The sequence below is a fragment of the Dama dama genome, chromosome 33 (genome assembly GCF_033118175.1).
Source record: "Dama dama isolate Ldn47 chromosome 33, ASM3311817v1, whole genome shotgun sequence".
Taxonomy (NCBI): Eukaryota; Metazoa; Chordata; class Mammalia; order Artiodactyla; family Cervidae; genus Dama; species Dama dama.
This window is the reverse complement of record NC_083713.1, coordinates 33,902,091-33,928,909: the sequence shown is the minus strand read 5'-3', so window position 1 is coordinate 33,928,909 and position 26,819 is coordinate 33,902,091. Positions and strand designations below refer to the sequence as shown.

Below are 26,819 nucleotides of genomic sequence, written 5' to 3'. Positions count from 1 at the left end.
GGTTGCTCTGAACCCCATGTTCCAAACTTAAATTTCTTCCTTATTATAGCTCAGCAAGTACTATCGACATGAAATAGCCACTTTAGAGAGGTTGAGACTAGCTCCTGATTGCACTTGGGTTTTTCAGCAACCCAGCATACTCCCAAGATCATTGTTCCCATGGTCTTCATTCATTAGTTATACAACTGGGATCTAAAGGTTAGAGTGGCCCAGCTGTGCTGAAGCCAAACTGGAGGAACTCAGAGAGATCATGATGGGAGACAGTTAAATATTTAAAGGTAATAAGAGGAATGAGGATTAGTGTTGCAATAAAATGCCATTAAACTTTAAAAAAAAAATCCAATCAGCATATTTCTCTGTAGAGTTGGTGGTTCATTTTACATCCCTTGATCTGTAGGATGAGATTTGTTTCTCCTGGGAGAACACTTCACCAAGCATACCAGAGTTAATTGCATCTAGCTATTTTAGATTGTGAAATGAATGCACATTGAATATTAGACTGTTCATATCACAGTCTTTTGCAGAAAGTGAAAAGCAAAAGGGCATATTCCCACATGTTTGTTTAAATTTTAATTGCATTTTGAAAAAACCCAGAAGCTTGTAGCCAAGATTTGCAGATATGAGAATCTAGGTTGTCATAGTAGTGCACAAACTCTCTCTCTGAGATTATACAACAGTGTTTACAAAAAAAAAAAAAAAAGATTTAAATAGTTTTTTCCCTATTGCTCAGCAAGTCAGTAAAATATTTCAGAGAATCATCATGCTAGATTGAGTGATTAATCCTGTTCATCACATTCCATGGATGATTTCTTTTTGGTGCTTGTTTTGGTTCAGGAGGTTTTAAAAGCAGGTTTCATGAATAATTGCTAGAGCTATTAATTTACAATGTAGACTTTGGACTCATTTCCCTTATATTGCGGAAGGCAACAGCTTCCTGCTTTATATCAAGCAAACCCAATTTGACTGCTCATCATTTTTCTTTTATAAATATCTATGGAGCAAGAAGAGAACAAAATCAAAGAAAGTTGTTTCTATTGGTGATCCATATTAGAACAAACTAGACATGGCCTATTATTTTTATTATTTACTAGTTTTAAATATTTCTCTGCTTGCTTTTATTTATTAGCAGTGGCTGAAGGGTGTGATTTATGTGAGTCCTCTGTTTACTGGAAAAATCTTTTTAGAAAGTTGCACTATTATTTATATATTTGAATTTTCATCCTTTAGAGAGAGTTTCAGTAAGATGTAGGGCATGATAAATTAGCTAGCTAAGTGTATTTTAAAGGGATTTTTAAAAAATCATTTAAATTTGTGCAAGTAACTCAATTTAGAAATAATTTATTGAACATCTACTATGTGACAGCCTGTGCCAAACTAGGATTACTAATATGAATAACACATATTCCAAGGAAAGATTAACTGAATTATTATTTTTATTTTCTGTTATTGAATTTTATAAATGTGAAATGTGAACTCAATAAAAATGAATGATGATCAAAGTTTGAAAATTTCACTTGAGCCACATTCCTTAGATCTTATATTGGGATGTTTATGTTTAGCTAATCCTCTTGTTTCTAGAAAATAATAGAATTCCTAAAAAAACTGATATTAATATACTCTTACTATTCTATTATTTTTTATTGCTTCTGTTTTATGTTTTGGTGTTTTGGATGAGAGTCATATGGGATCTTAGCTTCCGACCAGAGAAAGAACCCACCATCCCTGCATTGGAAGGCAAAGTTTTAACACCAGACAGCCAAGGAGGTCTCTATTCTGGATACACAAGAACGAAAACCATCAATGAATTAAAATGTAACTTACCTGGAACTAGAGAGTGGTCAACCAATTCCATATTAGCACTTCAATAGCTTCTGCTCTTTGCCAGTGTTCTTTCTGAGACCCTTGGACTAACTGCCTGATGAAGGCAAAGGAGAGTTTGTGTTGCTATAGATACAAACACTGCAAAGTCCTGGCGGAGAGATTAGGCTCTTGAGAAAAGGTTAGAGAAAGAGGATTTACCTGAGACTAAAGTGGGACCCATGAGGAAAAAAACAAACAAACAAAAAAACCCCAAACCAACAGCTTAAGAGTGAAAAATGGTGGCAGAATATTCTTGTCAGATAGTAAACTTTTGGCCTATTTTTGAAGTAGTTTATGTGATACTGTGAAAAAGTTGGCTTAAAGCTCAACATTCGGAAAACTAAGATCATGGCATCTGGTCCCATCACTTCATGGGAAATAAATGGGGAAACAGTGGAAACAGTGTCAGACTTTATTTTTGGGGGCTCCAAAATCACTGCAGATGGTGATTTCAACCATGAAATTAAAAGACGCTTACTCCTTGGAAAGAAAGTTATGACCAACCTGGATAGCATATTTAAAAGCAGAGACATTCCTTTGCCAACAAAGGTCCATCTAGTCAAGTCTATGGTTTTTCCAGTGGTCATGTATGGATGTGAGAGTTGGATGGTGAAGAAGGCTGAGCGCCGAAGAATTGATGCTTTTGAACTGTGGTGTTGGAGAAGACTCTTGAGAGTCCCTTGGACTGCAAGGAGATCTAACCAGTCCATCCTAAAGGAAATCAGTCCTGAATATTCATTGGAATGATTGATGCTGAAGCTGAAGCTCCAATACTTTGGCCTCCTGATGTGAAGAACTGACTCATCTGAAACAACCCTGATGCTGAGAAAGATTGAAGGCGGGAGAAGAAGGGGGTGACAGAGGATGAGGTAGTTGGATGGCATCACGGACTCAATGGCCATGAGTTTGAGTAAACTATGGGAGTTGGTGATGGACAGGGAGGCCTGGTGTGCTGCAGTCCATGGGGTTGCAAAAAGTCGGACACGACTAGGCGACTGAACTGAACTGAACTGTGTTCAGTTTAACTCTTTGTGACCCCATGGTCTGTAGCCCATCAAGCTCCTCTGTTTGTGAAATTTTCCAGGCAAGAATAGGAGTGGGTTGCCCTTCCCTCCTCCAGGGGATCTTCCCAACCCAGGGATCAAAATTTTACCTCTTATGTCTCCTGCACTTGCACGTGGATTTACCCGTGCACCACCTGGGAAGCCCATTTAGAACCAAATTCAGTTTCCAGTGTCTGTGTATATATGTGAATGAGTAGATGTGAGGGAAGGCGGGGCTTATACTTACAGTGAGCTCAGAGAAATGTTAAGGTTATAATAATAATGTTTTTGTAATTAATATATAATTCTTTTTGAGCATAAACCTAATCAGTACTTTCTCATAAATATCATTCTCATATTTATAGAAAAAAAAGGAAATCATTTTTTAAATTATTATCGCCTTTGGTGTAAAGCCACGGGTTCTATAAGTAAGTACATATTTGAAACAGAATTGGTGATATAGTCATGAGAATTTTTTACATAAATTATTAATGGTATGTCATCTCCCATATGTGTGAAAGTGCCATTTGTGAGATAGTTGCCAGAAGGAGTTAGGAAAACATATATTTAAAATATTGTTATTTTATCTCTTTTTGGAAGCCAGTTTATACTCTTCAGCCAGCCAGAAAGAAAAAAAATAGATTTGACAGCATTTCCTGTAAGGCCCTCAGAGAAGGAAGACATCACTCCAGTAGCATTGAATTAGCATGCATGTATGCATTTATACTCATATAACTGAGTATACACTTGAAGTGTTAATTCTATTCCTCCTGATTCACACAGAACCAGAGACTGTATCTGTTTGCCATGGCAACGCTATCTTGATGAAACGCTTTGGGCCTTTTATCGAAATGAGTCATGCTCTGGTAGTGACAACATGAGTCTCTTTCCTGAGCACTGCAGCAACTGATTCTTGTGTAAGGAGAAGAGGGAATGTTTCATGTTTCATGGGCGTGTGGGCTGTAAACAGAACAAAGGGGTTATCTGTAATTCAGACTATAAATAAATTTCAGAGTTAGCAACAGTATTCTCAGCAAGGGCCCTGTTCCAGAAAAGCCTTAAAATGAAAAATTTTTGTTTGAAATTTTCCTAAAGAAGAATGCAGGCATAATGCAGAATTGCACATTTTTTAATATCTTTCTCTAATTACTTTGTTTTTTTTTTTCATACAGCCTATTCCTGGTAGACTTATTCCTGCCACTCATATAATAATAAGATTGTAAAAATGTCCTCAAGATGGTCCAGAGCATTAAGTGTCTGAACCCAGGGAATAGTAAAAGAACTTCCATCCACAGTGCTAACAGTGACAAAGTTTTTTAGAAGACATGCTGTTAATCTAAGAATGATATTGCTATAAATGGGATGCAAGGGTTTATTATCCAACTTTCTTGCTTAGTGATAATAAAATCCCGAGAGATAAAATGTCTATCTTAACATTGGTAACAACTCTATGACATAATATTATATGTTTCTGTGTATGAATTGTGAGGTCTCTGTATATAATTAGCATAAAGAGCTTGTCACCCTTAAATAGCATTGTTAAATGCAATTAATAAAAAGCACTACTATAGATGTTTCTAAAATGTGACATCAGACCATTCGACATTGACTACACTTATAATTTCACTTTTGATGCATATGGGGTGATTTTTGATAAACATGTTCTGATTCTGGCATACTTCTTCTCTGCCTGAACCGTATAATCTCTAACTTCATGATAAATGTATAATCAGATCAATGCTTCTGTGAGTGGTATGTATAGCAATGTTTTTTTAGAGGAGTTACTTTCAAATTTTTGATCTCGGGATTCCCTTAAATGAACAATTATTGAGGACTCCAATGAACTTTTGGTTATGTGAGTTATATGTATTACTATTTACCACATTAGAAATTAAAACTAAGAAATTTGAAAATATTTGCCAATTTATTTTAAAATAACAAAATTATTACTGGTAACATAAATAACATATTTGTGTGTGTATGTGAAAAACAACTCTATTTTCCAAAACAAAAGACATTTAGTGAGAAGAGTGACAGTTTTAAACTCAGACAAATCTCTTTAACGCCTGATTTAATAGAAGATAGCTAGATTCCTACACCTGCTTCCATGTTTAATCTATGACAATATATTGTTCTGGATGAAGTGTATAAACATAATGTGGCCTCACCTAGGTATGTAACTGGAAAAGAAAGAAGCATTTTAATAACTTTTCAAATATGTTTGTATATGTTGTTGGAATTGTTCTTTGATTCTACAGTAAAACTTAACAAGAGGGTATTTCTTAAAAATTAGTTGCAACATGCCATCTAAAATCAAATCAGTAAACATTGGATACTCTGTGACATTTAAAATCTATTGCTCTGTCTTGCACATGGAATGGATATTCACTCCTATGTGATTTTTTTTTAACCATCATAGATTGGTCAGTTGGAAAATAAGGCTTCACTGAGTTATGCTGATCTTCCCACCATCAACACATTTCATTATACAGCACAAAAAAATACATTTGTTAGTACCATTACTGAACTCATCAGAAAAGATTTTAAGTATTGGGATGCTGTCAGGTTTGCTGCAGAAGATACAATTTTTTAAATTTTTATTTTTGCTTGAAAGTTCAAATTTCACCACTGGCAAAATGGTGTCAGTTGTTTTCCTTGAAGTGACAGGATTATTTTCTTCACTTCCAAAAAAGTGCCTGTCAGATACCGAAGTCTGAATAACCATAGCTTGTCTGTCAGTTGTTCTTTCAAGTAAAAGTGCTGTTCCATGAAAAATGCAGTTAGTTTATCTCCAAACTCAATCACCTATTTCTTTTCCTCAAAATGGCAGATATAAAGCAGAAGGATTTTTTGTGTGTGTGTAGTTCCATTTTGTTACACAATACTCAAAATACATGTACACAGTGGTCATAGTTTTATAAAATTAATATTTTTTACTGCTTCATCTAGCATGTTTTTAAGTAAAGCTGGATTTTTAAAATATAATACCTACTCATACCATTTGGTGTCACTGCCTTGACTCAGACTAAGACATCTCCAGGTTTATCTACCTATGTTTTTGCACCATCAATGCAAATGTCAACATAGTGAAAAAGGCAGATACCATCTTGTATTATGGGTGACTTGGTATTATAATGAAAATAGTAGACCCTCAAAGAGGTTTTGTATACTACTGTCTAGACCCTGGCTCCACCACCTAATACCACATTCTCCTTACCTATTGCCAGGCAACAAACTACCTAAAAAATTATTGGCTTGAGACAGCAGTTTATTTCCTCTCATAATTCTGTGAATTAGTTAACTTCATAAGGTTTCTAATGCAGTTGAGGTCAATGGCTAGGGCAGAATCACCCAAAGCCTTCCTCCCAGTATTCATCAGGGTTCATCAGAGAAATCATTATAATATGTACAGTTAAATATAAATATATAAAGGAGAAAATTAGTGGCTGCCATGGTTATGGAGGCTGAAAATTCCCATAATTTATCATCTGCAAACTGGATAACCAGGAAAATCAATGTTGTAACTCAGTCAAAACTGTGAAAATCAGAGGGAAGGGATGTGTGTGTAGGGTGGTGGGAAGAATGGTCTATGTCCCAGTCCTAGCAAAAAGGCTGAGAATTAGAAGCACCAAAGCCTGAGGGCAGGAGAAGATGCTTGTCTGAGCTCAAACAGACAGAACAAATTCATCTTGCCTTCACCTTTTCACTCTGTTCAGGCCCCGAATGGATTGGATGATGCCCACCTGAATGGGTAAGGGAATCTTCACTACTCAGCCTACTCATTCCAATGCTATTCTCTTCCAGATACACTCTCACAAGTAGATTGAGAAATAACATTTACCTGCTACTTGGTCATTCCTCAACCCAATCAAGTTGATACATAAAATTAACCATCGCACTCCCTCACATGTTTGCTTGTGAAGATAGAGCTGGAATAGCTGAGGGATGACTGAGCATCTCGCTCTCAATGTGGCCTTTCCACTTGGCCAGCTTGGGCTTCATGGCATGATGGTCCTGGGGTAGTTGGTTTTCTCACATGCTGGCTGGTTTCTCCCCGAGAGAGTTTTCTAAGAGATAGGAATGAGACAGCCAGTTCAGAAATTGGCATCGTGTCATTTCTGCTGAAATCTAGTGGCTAAAGCAGTCACTGAACCCATCCAAATGTAAAAGTGGGGAACATAGACCCAATTCTCTATGGGAAAAATGATAGGAATTTGTCACTGTCTTAAAAAAATAATTTAATTTACTTGTGGCTGTACTGGGTCTTTGTTGCTGCACGGGCTTTTCTTTAGTTGTGGCGGGCGGAGGCTACTGCCTAGTTACTGTGCGTGGGCTCACTGTGGTGGCTTCTCTGGTGAAGCGTGGGCTCGAGGGCATGGGCGCTTCATGTGGCTCCTGCGCTCCAGGGCACAGGCTCAATAGTTGTGGTGCTTGGGCTTAGTTGCTGCGCAGCATGTGGGATCTTCCTGGATCAGGATCAGACCCACATCTCCTGTATTGACAAGTGGATTCTTTACCACCGGGCCATGAGGGAAGCCCCTGTCACCATATTTAATCTGCCACAAACAGTGTGATCTTGGAGAAGTCATATTTTTAGACTTCTTCAAATCTCTGTTTTCTTGTCTGTAAAATAGAAATCACAACAGAGTCTCTGTTACATCATCTTACAATTGGTTGGCCTAATTGTGCAGCCCTTAACATGGTGCCTCTCAAACAGAGGAGCTCACTATTAGTATACTCATTTTGATTTTTCTTTTACTGTTATTTCATAGTTAGGCAAAAATTAACCACTGTTCCCTATGGTTTCAAGTCAGCTTATCCTTTCAGAATTTCACCAGTTTGAGCTTCTGGGAAATAACCCTTTGCTTGCTTATCATCAGCATTCTACAGGAGTTTTTCCAGTGAAGATAGAGAGTGCTGCAGTGTCAGAGAACAGGCTTTGCTCCAGGCTGTATTTCACTGTTGATGAGCTTGCATTAACATTTAATAGCAAGTGGGTCTCCCTCCAAAAACTGCTCAGAGTTGGATGTAATGTCCAGGTCAGATCTCAAATCATAAACTCTGTTATATATTGGTAGACTAGATGGCTGAAGCTTGTAAGTGATGCCTCTTACTCTCCTGGGATAACCCTCTGAAGAATGCTTTTATCGTTTCATCCTAAATTTTACTTTACTCATTAGCATGCCATTTTACCATGTGATGCTAACAAGTCACAGATCAGCAGTCCCTTTCTGCTTTTTAACTTTAATAGAATTCGAAAATCAAATGGGAAAAAAATCTTATACCACCTGTGAATAAGTCAGATGTGCTAAAATGGTTTTCCCAAACTGACAGAACATAGGAAATAACCTATTTAAACCTTCTCTGCTAGATAAGTCACTTGTTACTTTACTTGGTAAACTTGAGTACTTCATCTCTAAATATAGTAAGTTTGTAACTTTTCTTTCATTAAGAGACAAAGGAGAGGTATAAAGGCTGAAATTTATAAAATCCAATTAAGATTTTATAAATTTACAAAATAGCAATTAAGAACCTATGTTGAATAAAAGTATATTTCCACCTTTAAAAAATATGCTTCAGTGTATTGTCATCAACCTTGGTCTAAATGGTAGAGATGCATGTGGTTTAGCAAGCATCATCCTCTCTAGGTCTTGTTTAATACTTACTTTTGGTAAGCATTAAATATTTTAATAAGTAAGTACTTTAATAAGTAAGTACTTTCATACTTCTGAGGCTAAAATTTTAACTTTTTGCCAACTGGCAAGGAAGTACTCAGCTTCTACTGCAAAATTTTCTTTCCCAGAATAGAATTTTAATGAGAATGTCATTTGTATGTATTAGTATTAATAGTAGTTCTAATTTTTAAATGTGCATCTATTTGAGTAGTAAAAGATAATGGAAATTAAAAAAAAAAAAGAAAGAAAAAGAAAAACCAAACCCAAAATAACCCTTCCCATCAGTTAAAGAACCTTTAAAAAATATTTTTCCAGAATATATAATCTTAGATTCCTGTTTAAGTCTTACCTTCTTAAGTCTAAGTTATAATACTGCCTCCTACTATTTGAAAAGTAGCTAATAAATCTTTTCTTATTTAGATGCTAACCTTTCGACATTCACAATTAGCCAGAAACCATCTGTAGGCGTGTATCCCATTTCTGTTGCCATCTCATGCTCTGGGGCATTTAAGTATTACCAGGAGATCTCTCATACTTGGCAAGTTGTTAATTAGGATAATAGGGGTAATGAACTTGAGCAAATGAAAGCATTCTTTTAGAAGATTGGTTCTATTTCTTAGTAAACTATCTTCTCAACTATCTTCTAAGAGTATGGTTTGGTCTGTATTTAATATGTAATAGACCTCAGATGACTTCATATTTCTAAGACTTGGTACTTGAAAACAACCAAGGAAAAAAGTCTTGTTTTGTTGGCATAGTAACCTCATGTACATACTGAACATACAGGGCAACTTTGATCAAATCAAGTTGATGTAATCAGAATTTTAGTCTTTGTTTTAAAATACTAAATTATATCTTATTTTCCCTTTAAAATCACATATTTAATTAGCATCGGTTTTGCTGTGCTGCACGGCATGTGGGGTCTTAGGTCCCCATCCAAGGATTAAATCTGTAACCCCTGCAGTGGAAGCTAGAAGTCCTAACCACTGGATAACTAGGGAATTCCCTAAATAGCATCATTTTAATGTACATTCATTAAGATGCAGAGATAAAAACAGAGATTATCTTGGAAGGCATAAACTATGTACTTCCAAGCATAGTTTTTTATACTTTATATATGTGAAATAAATTTTATTTATTTGTGGGCATTGTGGGAAAGTCAAAAGATAAAGTTTAGCCTGGTGGTTAAAATGACAGAATGATCTCTGTTCATTTCCAAGGCAAACCATTCAATATCACGGTAATCCAAGTCTATGCCCTGACCAGTAACGCTGAAGAAGCTGAAGTTGAATGGTTCTATGAAGACCTACAAGACCTTCTAGAACTAACACCCAAAAAAGATGTCCTTTTCATTATAGGGGGCTGGAATGCAAAAGTAGGAAGTCAAGAAACACCTGGAGTAACAGGCAAATTTGGCCTTGGAGTACAGAATGAAGCAGGGCAAAGGATAATAAGAGTTTTGCCAGGAGAACGCACTGGTCATAGCAAACACCCTCTTCCAACAACACAAGAGAAGACTCTACACGTGGACATCACCAGATGGTCAACACCGAAATCAGACTGATTATATTCTTTGCAGCCAAAGATGGAGAAGCTCTATACAGTCAGCAAAAACAAGACTGGGAGCTGACTGTGGCTCAGATCATGAACTCCTTATTGCCAAATTCAGACTGAAATTGAAGAAAGTGGAGAAAAACCACTAGAACATTCAGGTATGACCTAAATCAAATCCCTTATGACTATACAGTGGAAGTGAGAAATAGATTTAAGGGACTAGATCTGATAGAGTGCCTGATGAACTATGGATGGTGGTTCATGACATTGTACAGGAGATAGGAATCAAGACCATCCCCAAGAAAAAGAAATGCAAAAAAGCAAAAAGGCTGTCTGAGGAGGCCTTACAAATAGCTGTCAAAACAAGGGAAACGAAAAGCAAAAGAGAAAAGGAAAGATATACCCATTTGAATGCAGAGTTCCAAAGAATAGCAAGGAGAGATAAGAAAGCCTTCCTACATGATCAGTGCAAAGAAATAGAGGAAAACAATAGAATGGGAAAGACTAGAGATCTTTTCAAAAATATTAAAAATACCAAGGAAACATTTCATACAAAGATGGGCTCAATAAAGGGCAGAAATTGTAGGGATTTAACAGGAGCAGAAGATATTAAGAAGAGGTGGCAAGAATACACAAAAGAACTGTACAAAAAAGATCTTCATGACCCAGATAATCACGATGACACTCTAGGTGAGTGCACCTAGAGCCAAATATCCTGGAATGTGAAGTCAAGTGGACCTCACTACGAACAAAGCTAGTGGATGTGATGGAATTCCAGTTGAGCTATTTCAAATCCTGAAAGGTGATGCTATGAAAGTGCTGCACTCAATATGCCAGCAAATTTGGAAAACTCAGCAGTGGCCACAGGACTGGAAAAGGTCAGTTTTCATTCCAATCCCAAAGAAAGGCAATCCCAAAGAATGTTCAAACTACCACACAATTGCACTCATCTCACACGCTAGTAAAGTAATGCTCAAAATTCTGCAAGCCAGGCTTCAGCAATACGTGAACCACGAACTTCCCGATGTTCAAGCTGGTTTTAGAAAAGGCAGAGGAACCAGAGATCAAATTGCCAACATCCACTGGATCATCGAAGAACAAGAGAGTTCCAGAAAAACATCTATTTCTGCTTTATTACTATGCCAAAGCCTTTGACTGTGTGGATCACAATAAACTGTGGAAAATTCTGAAAGAGATGGGAATACCAGACCACCTGACCTGCCTCTTGAGAAACCTATATGCAGGTCAGGAAGCAACAGTTAGAACTGGACATGGAACAACACATTGGTTCCAAATAGGAAAAGGAGTACATAAAGGCTGTATATTGTCACCCTGCTTATTTAACTTATATGCAGAGTACATCAAGAGAAATGCTGGGCTGGAGGAAGTACAAGCTGGAATCAAGATTGCTGGGAGAAACGTCAATAACCTCAGATATGCAGATGACACCACCTTTATGTCAGAAAGTGAAGAAGAACTAAAGAGCCTCTTGATGAAAGTGAAAGAGGAGAGTGAAAAAGTTGGCTTAAAGCTCAACATTCAAAAAACGATGATCATGGCATCCGGTCCCATCACTTCATGGCAAAAAGATGGGAAACAGTGGAAACAGTGGCTGACTTTATTTTTATGGGCTCCAAGGTTACTGCAGATGGTGATTGCAGCCATGAAATTAAAAGACTCTTACTCCTTGGAAGGAAAGTTATGACCAACCTAGATAGCATATTAAAAAGCAGAGGCATTACTTTGTCAACAAAGGTCTGTCTAGTCAAGGCTATGGTTTCTCCAGTGGTCATGTATGGATGTGAGAGTTGGACTATAAAGAAAACTGGGTGCCCAAGAATTGATGCTTTTGAATTGTGGTGTTGGAGAAGACTCTTAAGAGTCTCTTGGACTGCAAGGAGATCCAACCAGTCCATCCTAAAGGAGACCAGTCCTGGGTGTTCATTGGAAAGACTGATGTTGAAGCAGAAACTCCAATACTTTGGCCACCTGATGCGAAGAGCTGACTCATTGGAAAAGACCCTGATGCTGGGAAAGATTGAGGGCAGGAGGAGAAGGGAACAACAGAGAATAAGGTGGTTGGATGGCATCACTGACTCAATGGACATGGGTTTGAGTGGACTCCAGAAGTTGGTGATGGACAGGGAGGCCTGGTATGCTGTGGTTTATGGGTCACAAAGAGTCAGACATGACTGAATGGCTGAACTGATGTTCAGTGGTTAAAACCATTGCTCAGCACACTATGGTGAACAGTGTGGAGACTCCTTAAAAAATTGGAAATAGAACTGCCATATGACCCAGCCATCCCACTGCTGGCCATACACACTGAGGAAACCAAAATGGAAAGACGCATATACCCCAGTGTTCATTTAGCACTGTTTACAATAGCTAGAACTTGGAAGCAACCTACATGTCCATCAGCAGACAAGTGGATAAGGAAGTTGTGGTACACGATGGAATATTTCTCAGCTATAAAAAAAAAATGTATTTGAGTCAGTTCTAAAGAGGTAGATGAAACTGGTGCCCATATATAGAGTGAAGTAAGCCAGAAAGAGAAACACCGCTACAGTATTTTAATACATATATATGGAATTTAGAAAGATGGTAACGATGACCCTATACGAAAGACAGAAAAAGAGACACAGATGTAAAGAATAGACTTTTGGACTAAGTGGGAGAAGGCAAGGGTGGGACAATAGGAGAGAATAGCATTGAAACATGTATATTCCCATATGTAAAATAGATGATCAGGGCAAATTTGATGCATGAAGCAGGGCACCCAAAGCTGGTGCTCTGGGACAACCCAGAGGGATGGGGTGGGGAGGGAGGTGGGAGGGGTGCTCAGGATGGTCACATGTACACCCATGGCTGATTCATGTTAATGTATGGCAAAAAAGCACCACAATATTGTAAAGTTTTTTTTGCAATATTGTAAAATTAGCCTCCAATTAAAATAAATAAATAAAATTTAAAAAGGAAACAAAAATCCATGGCGCGGGAGTCAGCTTGGTTTAAATACCTGCCTTCTAGTGGCTGTGTGACCTTGGTTCCATTTCTAAACCTAAACCTCAGTCTCCATATCAGTGAACTGGAGCTAAAAAATGGGGGCCTGTTTCACAGGGTTGTTGGGAAAATTACCAACATGATTCTTTCAAAGTACCAAGTATATGAATTTAAGGCCTATAAATATTATGTATTTATCTTACAAAAATTAGAACACTCAATTATTTTGAAGTTAAAGGTGGAAGACATCCAATTCTATACATTTATAAGGAATGACTTTTTTCTTTCTTGTATAACAATCAATTATAGTAATCATCATGAGAACAAGAGACATTTATATTACTTAATTTAACTATAGCCATAAACTTAAGTGCTCTGAGTATGTTTCTTCCTTAGCAAATTGTGCACAGTGATTTATCAAATTAAGGATGCATATTTGAATATATATTCTGTGTGTGTTTCTTGAGGAGTCTTATTACAGGCATTTAAAAAAATTCAGAAACATGAAATAAACACTAGTAAGTAAAGAAATAACCTGTTATCCTGTTGGTACTAATATTACCAATCTCTTTTAAACTTCTACCCATAAATAAATTCACATGCAAGTGTGTTCACGCTTATGCATGTTTTTATAATTCAAATGCATAAATTATTTGTGCACTTATTTTCTAGACACTGATCATACATTAATATTATTTTATGCCCTGCCTTTTCTTATTTAACAGTATCTGCTGCCAAGAGTTTACCCTACAGATATCCTGCAAAAGAACAACATTACATATGCACAAAATTAAATCATTGTGTCATTGTTTGCAATAGGAGAAAAGTAGCTAATTATTTTGAATTTAAAATATCAAAAGTAGAGTTAAAAAATAGCTTTTTTTTTTAATAGCCTCTCCTTATACATAAGCTTTTCACACTGGTTTATCTTTCCTTCCTGGGCTTTCCAGGTGGTGCTACTGGCAAGGAACCTGCCTGCCAATACAGGAGACATAAGAGATATAGATTCAATCCCTGGGTGGGAAAGATCCCCTGGAAGAGGGCATGGCAACCCACTACAGTATTCTTGCCTGAAGAATTCCATGGACAGGAGGGCCTGGTAGGCTACAGTCTGAAGAGTCACACAGTGTCAGACACGACTGAAGCATCTTAGCATGCATGCATCCTTCCTTCCTTGGTTGAATTCAAGATTATCTTCCTCTTCATTCATTCATTTGGTCAGTTTGGTAAGTCACAAAATGTTTATTGTCTGTTCTTTGTTGGGAATCCCCCAGGTCCAGTGATATCACATGGTTAAGTTCCTTTAAGTGACATATAGCCTTGCCACTTGGTTAATAGTTTCCCGCTGGCTCTGGCCAGGAGGCGGACGCCAGTAGCTTTGTGACTCTAGATAACTTCAACATTAAAAAAATGAAGATCATGGCATCCGGTCCCATCACTTCATGACAAATAGTTTGGGGAAACAATGGAAAGAGTGACAGACTTTATTTTCTTGGGCTCCACTGCAGATGGTGACTGCAGCCATGAAATTAAAAGACACTTCCTCCTTGGAAGAAAAGCTATGACCAACCTAGACAGCATATTAAAAAGTAGAGACATTACTTTGCCAACAAAAGTCCATGTAGTCAAAGCTACAGATTTTCCAGTAGTCATGTATGGATGTGAGAATTGGACCATAAAGAAAGCTGAGTGCCAAAGAACTAATGCTTTTGAACTGTGGTGTTGGAGAATACTCTTGAGAGTCCTTTGGACTGCAAGGAGATCAGACCAGTCCATCCTAAAGGAAATCAGTCCTGAATATTCACTGGAAGGACTGATGTTGAAGATGAAGCTCCAATACTTTGGCCACCTGATTCGAAGAACTGACTCATTTGAAAAGACCTTGATGCTGGGAAAGATTGAAGGCAGGAGGAGAAGGGGATGACAGAAGATGAGATGGTTGGATGGCATTGGATGGCATCACTGACTTGATGGACATGAGTTTGAGCAAGCCCTGGGAGTTCATGATGGACAGGGAAGCCTGGTGTGCTGCAGTTCATGGGGTCGCAAGGAGTTGGACACGACTGAGGGACTGAACTGGAACTGAATTGAACTTGGTTAATTCCTTTTCATCCTTCAGATTCATTTAGCTATCCTTTTGTATAGGAAACTGTTAAAGACTGGTTTAAGTGCCCACATTTCTGTTCCTCTAGCAGCCTGCCTATCCTTTTCTTAGCCTTATCGCACAGCATTGCCGTTGTTTGTATGCTTCTCTGTGCCCCATGCTAGTAGATTAACTCCTTGGCTGCTGCTGCTAAGCTGCTTCAGTCGTGTCCGACTCTGTGCGACCCCATAGATGGCAGCCCACCAGGCTCCCCCGTCCCTGGGTTTCTCCAGGCAAGAACATTGGAGTGGGTTGCCAGTTCCTTCTCCAATGCATGAAAGAGAAAAGTAAAAGTGAAGTTGCTCAGTCGTGTCCAACTCTTCGCGACCCCATGGACTGCAGCCCACCAGGCTCCTCCGTCCATGGGACTCTCCAGGCAAGAGCACTGGAGTGGTCACCATTGCTTTCTCCATGGGGTAGAGGGTATCCTCTTAGCTGAGACTGTCTACTCAGCACAGTGCCAGGGACAGCGGGTTATCAGCAAATATATTAGCTGAATCAGTGATCATTTTGCCTGAATTTTGTTTTGACTTCTCCATTGTCCCTATTTATATGCTTTTTTTCATTTTTTAGTTCTTGTGTTTAATTATTTCTTCCTGTGTGTGCGTCAGAGCCGCCTGACCCTAATTGGGTAAGACATTGTCTATTTAATCAATCTTTTTCCATGTCCAGAACAGAGTTCATGTGATCAAGGCTTTAGACTCAGAACAACTTGTCCTGAAACTAAATTATTTTAAGCTTAAGGGCAGGAACCACAGGGTTTTCTATTTTCTCACACCTCCTGGTTCTCTACATCAAAGGATATTCAATAAATATTAAGTAATGTAAAATGTGATTTCAGAGAAAATATTGACTGAATATTGAAGTGGAATAGCTAACATGTCTGATAGTTTTAGAGAGGCAAAGCCTAAATAGGACTTGAATTTGGCAGGTTTGGCACCAGCCAGATCTGGATTTGAGCACTGGGTCTGCCACTGACTTTGTGGTCTTGAGCCTCAGTTTCTCTATTTAAAAAATATTAGTAAAACTTATCTCATTGGAGTCTTATGAAGGATAAATAAATTAAAATTTTTATAAACACCAGGCAGATAGGACAGTGCTCTATAGTAGTTGTTTTTTCTTTGATCCTTTATAGACTTTATTAATATGAAATAGAAGGTTCTTAATATATTATTATATATACATTATAAATATATACATTTATATATTATGTCTGCATTTTTATTGGCTATTTTCTTTTACAAAGAGACCATTTTTATTTATTTATTTATTTTTGGCTATGCTCGGTCTTCATTGCCACCCAGGTTTTTCTCTAGTTGCAGAACAGGGGCTACTCTCTAGTTGTGGAGCAAGGACTTCTCATGGCGGTGGCTTTTCCTGTTGCAGACCACAGGCTCCAGGACTGGTGGGCTCAGTAGCTGCAGCTCCCAGGTTCTAAAGCTCAATAGTTGTGGGGCAGGGGCTTAATCGCTCTGCAGCATGTGGGATCTATCCTGATCAGGGATCGAATCTGTGTCTCCTGTATTGGTGGGCAGATTCTTTACCACTGAGCCACCAAGGAAGCCCCAAAAGACACATTTTTAAATGAATGGAAAAGCCTCTGGGTCTTTATAATTCTTGTACATAAGAGTGCATGCAGTAAACAAATGAATTTTATGTTGCCGCTTCCAGAGATGGAGAAATCTGGATGTTGCATTAGAGTGTCAAGAGGATACAATTCTGCATATACCCTCCTTTTAATCAGGTGGTCACTAAAAGTTTCCAGTTCCAAAATGAGTTGTAGAAAGTACTTATTTAAGTTAAGGAGGGTTGCCCACTTTAAAGTGGAATGCAGGATATGTCATTTTTATTTTAAGGTAAATGATTGCTCGTATGATATGATATGCTTTTCAAAGCACAGTATTAAAGTTGAAAAGAAATCTTTTAATTATGCATTTTTATTTTTTTAAGCAGTATTGATGAAATCATGTTATTTGGAGTAGAGACTGGAATTGGGATTGAGTTGTCTTAAAATCTGTTTCTTGGACTCTGTCATTACATCAACATGCAAATGAGAGAATTATAACTAAAAATAATTTTATACACAGTACATGCAAAAAATGTAGCCTAATTCTAGAGTTCAAATTTTTATGGCATCCTCTGTTTCAGAATTACTTAAAATAATTCTGGGAGAGGTGATTAATTTCTGCTGTTTTGTCTTCTGTATGATAACACAAACAAAGAAATCATTATATATTTAAGTTGAGTTAGCATCTTGAAATAAAACTTGAAAAGGAAAAATTACACACACAGGGACACACACATATATGGATATATTTAAGATTTTGGGGAGGCCAAATTTATTGCCTTCAATCATAGACACAGCCGCACAAGCTCAAGTCTATACTGGAGCAGAGCCAGCCTACAAGGGTTACTGCCGCTCACAGCACATCTGAATGTCTCCCTGCAGGCAGGAAGATCCAGAAATAGAACCCGGAAGCTGGAAGCCAAGTGTTCATGTTCTTTCTACTAAAACCCTTAATAAGAGACTTTACTCCTTCCCTGGGAGGAATAAGGAGGTGAACAGAGCCTGGAAATATTCTTTTCTCACTTTTCCTTCTGGGAGAATGGGTTGGAAATTTCCCCTATGAAAACATGAGGAGCATGTGTTTGTGGGTGTATGTATATATGCATATGTGTGTGTGTTATAGTGATACTACTAACACATTTAAAGTTTACTCTTTCTCTATATGTATCTTTAGTGTTTATATAAATATGTATGTATACATAAATACACATACATACTCTCCTTATGAGAGAGAGAGAAGGGTGGGGGCAGAAAGGAAAAGGGAAAAAAATATAAGGAAAGTTTTCAATAGTTTTGAGTTTCAAAGTAAAAAGCCAGATTACTCATAAAAGTCCAGGAACATCAGCTAATTTAAGATAAATTGCCATCATTATTTCTACTTATCTTTGATCTTATTGTTAACGATTAACATTATTGTCATAATATGTAATATCACCAGAGTCATGAAGAGCTTTATTATGATCATGACATCATTTTTCCGAATGTAAGACAAGTGTGAGTATTCTCTAATAAGTGCATTTTGCTTTATTATTTGTTTAAGATCCATTTTCTTATAACATTTATGGTTTTCCATGTTTTTTTCCTGGAAGGATTGTGGTGGCATTATGTTATAAATTCCTGTGTTTATATACTTGATTATGCTCTCAGAATCTACAGGGATAAAGTCTTAGCTACTTAAATACCTATTTCCTTATTTAAAGATAAAAAATTCTACCTATATTATCCACCAACTGAAATTTTTAAAACATTGGTAACTTTAGTATTATATATTGTTCGTGAATCATATATGACAAAAGAAAGTCACAATATTTTTATATAAGGACTTAAAATCCAAGAATATGATTGAGTCAATTTTCTTTTAGAGGTTTTTTCAAGAAAAGTAGCTTGCAGTAATTAAATAATAAAATTGTTTATATGTAAATTTATTGTTCATTTTATTATTTACTTTTTTCATTTACGTACTGCTTTTTCAGGTTTGCGTTCTCTGCCAAAGGATACAGGATGTCAACATAAATTGAAGATGTGACCATAGATTTTCTAGACAAAGAAACTGTGCTTAAAATTTAATAAGACTACAGAATAAATGAAGAAAGGTTATTTATGTTTGTGCAGACAGTTGAAGTATAAAGAATGCTATTAAATTTCACTGACTCCCATTTTCACTTTTAATTATGTCTTAATTCTAGTTGAATTAATTTGTTTTATAATATAAATAAGATATTTTATAAAATAGTAGAAGTTCTTTATAAGTAGAAAAGAGATTTCATATTCTATTCCTGTTTTAGTCATTTTTAATTTAAAAATATTTATTTGTTCTTATTTTTCTATACACATTAGTGGTATTTAATGAAATAGTCCAGTAACTTAGTTGGTGTATAATTTTCTTGGAGAAACTGTATACTCTGGTTATAATATTATTTGTTTATTAGGGCTTCCCTGGTAGCTCAGCTGGTAAAGAATCCACCTGCAATGCAGAAAACCCTGGTTGGATTCCTGGGTCGGGAAGATCCCCTGGAGAAGGGATAGGCTGCTCAATCCAGTATTTTTGGGCTTCCCTGGCACCTCAACTGGTCAAGAATCTGCTCTCAATGCGGGAGACCTGGATTCGATCCCTGGGTTGGGAAGATCCCCTGCAGAAGCCAATGAACTTCTTAGTAAGGGCTTCCCTGTTGGCTCAGATGGTAGAGAATATGCAAACAGTGCTGGAGACCTGGGTTTGATTCCTGGGCTGGGAAGATCACCTGGAGGAAGGCATGGCAACCCATTCCCGTATTCTTGTCTGGAGAATCCCCATGGACAGAGTAGCCTGGTAGGGTACATACAGTCCATGGGGTTGCAAACAGTCAGGCACTACTGAGTGACTGAGAACAGCAAACACACAGCATTGTTATTTTATAGGAAATTGAATTTCACTGGAATAGTAGTAGCTTTGCCTTTATTAAATCTTAGAAGAAATAAATGGCTTTTCTAAAAATAGCTCTGTGATCTTTTTAAATTTTATTGAAGTAGGTAGGTGATCAAAGAGTATTTTTTTTGTCCCTAATATCATTGTACTGGTTTTTTTCTTCCCCCCTTCTCTTTCAAAGTACTTGGTCATCGCTTGATGTCCACTGCAAGCAGCAAAAGTGTTCACCACTGTTTCCCCAAGCTTGTACCAACTAGGTCTGCTCTTTCTTCTCAGAGGACAGAGGAGGCGGCCTCTCCTGTCTCCATGACAACCATGTGTCCTTGGGGAAGCTGCTGGTAGTGAAAGACCTTCTGAGAGTTGGGGGGAGGGGCCGTTTCTAACGAAAATCTCACCTCATTTCCCCTCTTTCCAGCGCAATTGTCTAACTGTGTCTTTCTTTTGTTGTGTCTCTACATAATGCTGTACCCCAAAACCACACACTCCAAACCTGATTTCATAAACAAAGAGCCGTATCACAAGGATCTTTCTGGCATCTGGCACATAGTTTCACATCCTCCTCCCATGTTTTGAGTTACCTTTAACTTTGTCTCTAATTCTCCAATTCCCTGAGATAATTTAAATATTAATGATCATTGGAAAGTCAAACAACTGTCTTAGCCTGGGAATATTGTTGCTATACATTATGAATATTTGAAAGGAAAAAATGTTTCTTTCTTTGCTTTTTGTTTAGATAGACTTACTAGTATAATTTTTAAATGTTGCTCACAGGGGGAAAAAAAATCACTTCATGGTTAGACAACAAAGATGTGTGATATATAATATATATTATTCAAATCTAAATTTACCAGAATAATTCATTAGAGGATTTGATTTAATTTGCCACAAATTCTCAGCAATATTTAACATATATACTTATTCCTTTAAATAAGCTCTGTTCCAAGAAGATAAGTTAAAATTTTTGCTCTGTGGCTCTATCTAGTAATGGTACTGGGCTGCTACAATAACCTTCTCTCACTATTCTACATTTTCTTTCAAGGCAGTTTCTTCCAGTTTTGTGGCTTAAACCAGATTCTGAATCAGATAAATTATCAATACTCTTGTGTTAAGAGTGTCTTGGGTCCTGCAGACTTAGCCTGGTGTGGGAACTTCAAGTGGAAAGGAATTCAGATAAGGGGAACTACGTTTCCCAGAATTCCCTTTGCGGCCGGCTTCCGCTTAGCGAGGTCCGCGCGCAGAACTTGAGCAGCCACGCTGTTTGCGGCCCGAGATGGTGCGTGGCCTCAAGCAATAGGGCCAAATTGTGCCTGTGGTTGCTTGTGTTGTGGGTCGCGGACAGCACTTAGGCCTGCGACTTCTCTAGCTCCCGCCTGGCCGCCTTCTTCACCTTCTCTGGGTCCTGGACCAGGCCGGTGTTCGGTTTCGCGTGGCAGGGGCCAGCCTCTCTGGCAGGCCACTCATCCTTTGGATCTTCTCTTTTGGCTTCTTTGAATCTTGGACCTGGTGCGTGCACAGTGGAATATGACCAGATTTAAGCGTGACAAATCCACAGTTATATGGGCGACCTTAGCCTTCTTTTCTCCGTAACTAATAGAATAAGCAGACAAGAGGTCAATGTAGAGATGCGTAAACACTATAGATCTCTGTACCTCACGATAGGAGAATAGACATCAAGAGATGTGGAATATTTACTGAAAAAGGCTATATGCCATCTCTTAAGTAAATCAGCAAGATTTTATCTTTTAAAATTTTATTTTATTGTACACACACTTAAGAGCTACCCTCGATACATTTTTAAAGTGTACCAGTACCAAACATTATTGTTAACTGTAGCTACAGTGTTGTACAGATCTCTAGAGCATAGTCATCTTGCTTAATTGAAACTTTTTGCCTGTTTTAACTTCCCATTTACCCCTCCTCCAACCCCTGGCCCAATCACCATTCCAGTCTCTGCATCTATGAATTTGCCTACTTTAGCTACCTCGTATAAGTGGAATTATATAGTATTTGTTTTTCTGTGAATGTTTTATTTCACTTCCTATCATGTTCTCAGGGTTCATCCATGTTGTCTCATATTGCAGAACTTCTTTCCCAAATAGTATTCCATTGTATATGCATACCACACTTTCTTTATCCACTCATCTGTCAATGCACATTTATTAATAGATTGTTTCCACACTGTGACTACTTTTAATAGAGCTTCAGTGAAAATGGGAGTGTTGATATTTCTTTGAGATTGTGATTTCAATTCTTTTGGATAAATAGAAGTGGAATTGATGGTCGTATGGTAGTTTTATTTTTTAATTTTTTGAGGAATCTTCATACTGCTTTCCCATTGTAGCTGCACCATTTTGCATTCCCACCAGCATTGTGAAAGAGTTCCAAATTTTCCACGTGCTTGCCAATGTTTATTATTTTCTTGTGTAGATTAATGCTTTTCTTTAAATTTGGAAAGTTTTTGGCCATTATTTCTTCAAATGTTTTTTCTCTTTCTCTCTCCTCTCCTTTTGATATGACCATTGCACATATGTTGGTGTGCTTAATGGTGTCTCACATTTCTCTGAAGCTGTTTATTTTTCTTCATTTTTTTCTTCCCTCTGTTTTTCAAGTGGTGTAATCTCTATCGTTCTATCTTGAGCTTTGTTGACTTATTTGTTCTGCCAGATCCAATTCACTGTTGAACCCCTGTAATGAAATTTTCACTGTAGTTACTGTGTTTTTAATTCTTTAGTTTGCTGTGGTATGATTTGCTTGTTTGATTTTTTTTAACTTTAAATTTTTATTTGCTTAATGATTTGGCTGACCTAATTTTGTAAAGTCTATTTCCTTAGTGCAGCCTCTAATTTCCCTGCTTAGGTTGTTTTCCCTTATTTTTTTCTCTTAGCCTGGATAACTTGATATTACCCTGGGGTCAGCATCAGCACTAGCTACTTAATTGGTCAAAGGTTCTGCTTGAGCCTCCTTGGCCAGTTAATTTTTCCCACTTCACCAGTGGATGTGTGTTTGGCTTGGAGGCTTGTTTTCCCAGGCCAGGGACTTTGGCACCACGTTTAGTCAGGAACTAGTAGTTAGGAGTTTTTCTAACTGATTGCTGCTGAGGAAGTACAACCTTGAACATGCGCACAGTCTTTCAGATGGCCAGGGATGAGTCTGAATTTTTAAAATTCTGGCCTCCTAGGAGTCACTTCTGGGTCAGAGGAGTTTATTTTTCAGTTAATATTTGGTTGAAGGTCGCCCTGAAGCCCTTTATGCAAGTGAGCCTTCCATCCTGTTTTGGGTTTTCCTGCAGTTCAGAGAGTACTTACATGTCTGCCCCATGTCCAATTCTGATTTCTCCTGACTGGGTAAGGCCTACTGCACAAATAGAGCCTTCTTGACCCATGGACTTGGCTGTGGTCTCAACAGGGCTCTTTGGCTTTCTCATTCCTTGGTTCACTCTATAAAACGAATGGCTGCTCACTGTTCTGCTTGTATCATGGAGCTACTAGCCTCCTCTTAACTAAATGTTCCTCCTAGATAGCTCTTGTTTTTCCATGACACCCTTAGACATGGAGTTCAGTTCCAAGTAATGTTAATCTTCTCAGGAACTGTTCTAGAGCTTTTTCTCCTGTTGGCCTATCTGTCCGGACAGAACCCCCATACCACTGCCGCTGAATTGAAGGTTGGGCCCTGCTTCTCTCTAGATGACCTCCTTCTTTAGGAGTGGGCACTCGGTGGTGAGTGGTAGCCCCTGGTCTAGACATGCCACTCCTGGAGCGGAAACTCTGACCTCTGAGTGAGCTGTAGTGGGTGTAGCTGGGACCCCAGGCATTCCTCCAGTCTGTCATACCTGGGACAGCGTTTGTGCTATGCAGATGGTGACTGGATGAGAAAGGAGACACCTGGTCCTCTCAGGGAAGCCTCTCTGGAGCAGAAGTCCTGCAGTACGTGGCTGGGGGTGGGGACTGGGTTGAGGATGAGAAATGAAGGCAGCCTGTTTCTCCTGGGACTGAGCACTAGGGGCAGAGGGAGTCCTGTTTCTTAAAGTGCTCCTGGAACATGGCCGCGGAAGAGAGGGAGTTGTGGCTCAAATGCCACCCCCCCACATATCTTTCTGATATTTAGTAGATTTTCTTGAAGGAATGTTTCTTCATTTGCTGTGTGCCATGAGGACAGTTTCCAGAGACCTTAAATAATTGGTTTAATAATTTTGACCACTTAAATAGTTGTTTTGCTGGTGAGTTTCTTACTCACTTATGCTAGAAGATTCGCCTATTTTACATTTATAATAGATTGCTAGATTTAGTTTTTATGTGTGTGTGTGTATATATATATATATTTCACGTATGTGAAGAGTAAAATTGGTCAGTAATTTTTCCTTATGTTACTGTCCTTGTTTAGGTTTGGTATCAAGGTTTAGTTTAGCTTATAGGATGGTTTGGGAATGTTTCTTCTTTTTCTGATCTGTAGAAAAGCTTGTATATGCCTGTCTTTTCCTTGAAATTTGCTTGAAATTTGAAACCAAGTGTGTTTAGTCTCTCTTTGTATGGGGATGTGTAATTTTAACCATTGATTATGTTTCTTTTTTTAAAAGCTATTGATTAAATTTCTTAAAGGTTATAATTTTTCAAAAATTTTTATAATTCAAAAATTTTAACAATTTGTAAACATTATTTTATTGTTAGTGTTGGTGTGCTGTTTTTCTCAGAATGTATTCATTCTATTTTTCAAAAATGTTGAAAAAAAGCAGTTTGTTGTATCCTCTATTATTATTTCTATCTTGGCAGTACCTGTAATTTTTTCCATATATTGTTTACTTTTTTGATCAGTCTTGTGAGAGTCATTAAGTTTTAAGACACAAATTTGTCTTTATTCTATCACTTTAAAAATATTTCATTAGGTTTTCTTCTCTATCTTCCTGCTGTTTACCTGTCTTCTTACTTCTAGCTTCCTTAGAATTATTCTCTTGTTTTTAAATTACTCCTGAACTCACTAAGTTTTAGCCATTTTATTTTCTAGTAAGAAGATTTCAGGCTGTAAATTTAAATTTATCTGCCTTTGACTACTACTTTAGCTTCATCTCACAGTTTCTAGTGTGGTATTTTTATATTATCAAACTATTTATAATTTCTATTTTATTTTCTTTAATCCTTAAGCTATGAATAAGTATATTTTTGTATTTGATGATTTTTATTGATCTCCAAGGTTCTTGACATTCTCCTCTATAATTTCTAATGTACTGGATTAGATTTCTATGTTAGATAATTGTATTTTCAATTATCAAGTCTTCTTTTGGTTTATCTTATTGCTTCTAATTTTCTTTCAATATTTCCTATCTGTTCATTCATTATAAGCCTATGTTCTTTTTTTAATCAATTAATTTATTTTAGTTGGAGATAAGCGTATGTTCTTTTACAGACCTAAATACAACTATATGACTGCTTCAGAATTTTTACCTGTTAAGCCCAACACCTGGGCTCCCATTGTATGCCTTTTATTTTGAGTGTTGTGAAAGATATCTTGCAGATTCTCTGGCTTCTATTCTGTCCCTCTGAAGAGTATACAGTGAGTTCAGCTCCAGACTCATCTTCCCCGCAGTGAGCAACAACCGAAAACCCTGAATGTTTGAGACTTAGCACGACTGCTTTAAATCTGTCACACATGGGCAAATTTAAGGGATCAGCCAGGTTTATATGGTTCTGTCACTTTCCAGCTGCTGTGGTTGTTTCAAACTCTGTGCTCTCAACTTGGAAGACTGTAAATTTCTCTCTGAAGTTCAGCTCCCTCTTTCACTCTGTAGCTGTGTTTTCTCATTGTTTTGTTGTTTCTCTAGTGTGAGTTCATGTTTCTGGGACTTTGTGGGAAATCACTGAGGCCTGACCTGAGGTCAGGTCTTTTTAGAAAAGATTTCAGTTAGTTTCTACCAGGATCTTGGGACCACCAGCAACTTGTGTCTGCTTTAAATTGAATATTTGCCTTGCCTTTTGTACCAGGCACATGGTATAAGTTTGGATCATAAATACAGGTGAATTCTGGGTTTATAACTGTGCATCGTTAGAGAGACTTTTTTTCTGTAAACCAGAGTTAAGAGCAGACAGAAACATTTGCTTGCTAAGGTTTTCTTTTGATCTGTGTTTACAAGGTTGATTTTTAAAAATGCTTTCATTAAGTGTGTAACTTTTTGTGGGTCTTGAATTTATTCAGGATCTCTAATCCACATTGGATCCAGATCTTTGTTTTCTGTTGCCTGTAACAGGCACTTAAAACCAAACTATAGGTCACCGGGATCAATAGAAACCCACAGAATAGCCGCTGACTGAAGTGCTAGCTTACCTTTCACTATCACCTGTAAGGAATTTCCCTTGTTTTCTGGTAAAATTTTTATTACCTGTTTCTAGATGTTTTGTGACGGAAGGGTTTTAGGGTAATTGTCCCATTGAGTGCTGGAAGTATACATTCACCAAGTAAAATCCTAGTTATCAGTGTATTATCAGAGTACTTAAAAGAGTTATTCAAGTGAAGAATATATGCATGCTTAAGGTTGTGAAATAAAACCTGACTACAATTTTATTCATGCAACATATTTCTAATTGAGAACCACTAAAGAAATCTATTCTTTCACTGACAGAATTAATGGAAATGAAACATTTTTTTGTTTTAATAGTTTTTGTTAGGTAATTGGCATTACTTGTAAGCTATACTTAAAAGATATATTTGTATATCTTGTAATTAATTGTGACAGTGGTTTATCTGAATTTAGATGATGATAAATTTGAGAGTCATTCTCAATAAGGACTGAAAGAAAATTTACTGGTGTTACTGTTTGGCACTTAAGTTTTTTTGTATGTTCCTGTAAGAATCAATTCTAGTAATATATGTGAAAACTGATAGTCACATATCTTTTAGTCATTGCTGATAAAGGGTAAAAGGGTGAGAAAATTAATGAAATGTGTCCCATACCTTGGATGTACTGCAATCTATTAGAAAAGATAAGTGCAAAGGAGGTAATATAGCACAGTATGGTTTCATGCCATCCTAGATGTACATTAGGAAGTCTGAGGAGAAAGGTTTTAGGGCAGTCTGAGGAAAC

General features: G+C 37.4%; 1 long non-coding RNA gene across 2 annotated transcripts in view; it reads left to right on the top strand.

Moving 5' to 3' along the window:
* The window catches only part of LOC133051132 (uncharacterized), a 106,428-nt gene that overhangs the window by 73,629 nt on the left and 5,980 nt on the right, over positions 1 to 26,819 (top strand). Inside the window, exon 3 of one of the 2 annotated variants that reach the window (XR_009691782.1) lies at positions 14,086 to 14,361. The exons of the other annotated variant lie outside the window; for it this stretch is intronic. This is a non-coding gene — a long non-coding RNA (uncharacterized LOC133051132). The remainder of the gene's footprint in view (positions 1 to 14,085; positions 14,362 to 26,819) is intronic. 2 annotated transcript variants of the gene reach the window in all.